Source organism: Nyctereutes procyonoides, unplaced genomic scaffold (assembly GCF_905146905.1).
Source record: "Nyctereutes procyonoides isolate TBG_1078 unplaced genomic scaffold, NYPRO_anot_genome, whole genome shotgun sequence".
Classification (NCBI taxonomy): Eukaryota; Metazoa; Chordata; class Mammalia; order Carnivora; family Canidae; genus Nyctereutes; species Nyctereutes procyonoides.
This window is the reverse complement of record NW_026575137.1, coordinates 7,114,933-7,117,036: the sequence shown is the minus strand read 5'-3', so window position 1 is coordinate 7,117,036 and position 2,104 is coordinate 7,114,933.

Genomic DNA, 2,104 nt, shown 5'->3' with positions numbered 1-2,104 from the left:
AGACTAATAATAAAGTGACAGAAGAGAAACTAAGAAAACAGTCTGATTTACAATTATACAAAAATGAATAAAATACCCAGGAATAAACTTAGCCAAGGAAAGACCTGTACTCTGAAAACTATACAACACTGATGAAAGAAATTGAGGATGACACAAGCAAATGGAAAGATATTCCATGCTCATGGATTGGGAAAACCAATATTGTTAAAGATGGCCATACTCCCCAAAGCAATCTACAGATTTAATGCTACCCCTATCAAAATACCAACAGTATTTTTCACAGAACTTCTAGAATAATCTTAAAACTTGTATGGAACCACAGAAAAAAAATAGTCACAACAATCTTGAAAAAGAAGAACAAAACTGGAGGTATCACAATCTCAGATTTTAAGATATACTACAAAGCTGTAGTAATCAAAACAGTGGTACCCACACAACAAAAAAGATCAATGGAACATAATAGAGAGTCCAGAAATAAATCCATGATTATACAATTAGTCTTTGATGAAGCAGCCAAGAATATATCATGAGAAAAAGACCTCTTCAACAAATGACGTTGGGAAAAACTGCACAACAACATGCAAAAGAATGAAACTAGACCACTTCCTCACACCATACACAAAATGCATTAAACTCAAAATGGATTAAAAACCTAAATATGAGATCTAAAGCCATAAAATTCCTAGAAGAAAATATAATAAGTTCTTTGACACAGGCCAGAGAAACGTTATTCTAGATAGTCTCCTGAGGCAAGGGAAATAAAAGCAAAATTAAACTATTGGGACTACACCAAAATAAAAAGCTTTTGTACAGGGAAGGAAACCATCAGCAAAATAAAAATGCAACCTACTGAATAGAAGATATTTGCAAATGATATATTGGATAAAGGATTAATATCCAAAATATACAATTCAACATCAAAATAATAATTATTTTTATTTATTTATTTATTTATTTATTTATTTATTTATTTATTTATTTGAGAGAGCAAGTGAGCAAGCACCAAGAAAGGGGGAGAGACAGAGGGAGAGGGAGAAGCGGACTCTTTGCTGAGCAGGGAGCTTGACATGAGGCTTGATCCCAGGACCCCAAGTCATGACCTGAGCCGAGGTCAGATACTTAACTGACTGAACCACCCAGACACCTAATCATCATCATCATCATCATCATCATCATCATCTAATTCAAAATGGGCAGAGGACATGAATAGATATTTTTGGCCACGTATAGATGGCCAAAAGAGGTAAGTGTTGGCAAGGATGTGGAAGAAAAAGGAACCCTCATGCACTGCTTGCTGATGGGAATGCAAACTGGTGCAGCCACTGTGGAAAACAGTATGGAGGTTCCTCAAAAAATTCAAAATAGAATTACCATGTGATCTAGTAATCTATATATGTCACATCTTCTTTAATATTAGAATATTTCTCCAACCAGTAGGAAAGAATGAAATTTTGCCAATTACAACAAAATGGTTGGATCTAGAGGGTATAAGGGTACTTGAAATAAGTCCGGGAAAGACAAATACTGTATGATTTTACTCATATGTTGAATTTAAGAAACAAAACAAACAAAAAAGACTCAAATATAGAGAGCGCAGTTGCTAGGGGAAAGGTGGGGGGGGGCGGAGAATAGGTGAAGGGGATTAATAGTACATGTACCATGAACGAACACTGAGTCAAGTACAGAGGTGTTGGATCATACTGTACAGCTGAAACTAAAATAATCTTGTACCTCAGTTATACTTGAATATAAAAAAATGCAGCTTGGCAACAACATTCCTCCTCCCTCACCCCAATTCTGATCCATTAGGGCTGGAATAACAACACAATCTGTATTTTTGAAAGACTCTACATATATAATAAAGTAGATTTGATGAGGGTAAAGCAACTATTTTCTTCAAGAAAATAATAATTTGCAAAATTTCAATTTTATCCTTCATAAAAGCAAGCACATTTTAACTTTTCCAGGGCAATTTATCCTGTGAAGTGCCTGAATCTTGAACTTCTCTATTTTAGGAAGGTGTTTTTACCATATATTCATGTAAGTAAAGGTGTCAGGGTGAGGGATAGGTTCCAAGCATAAAATGAAGGTCTGTGAGGTAAAG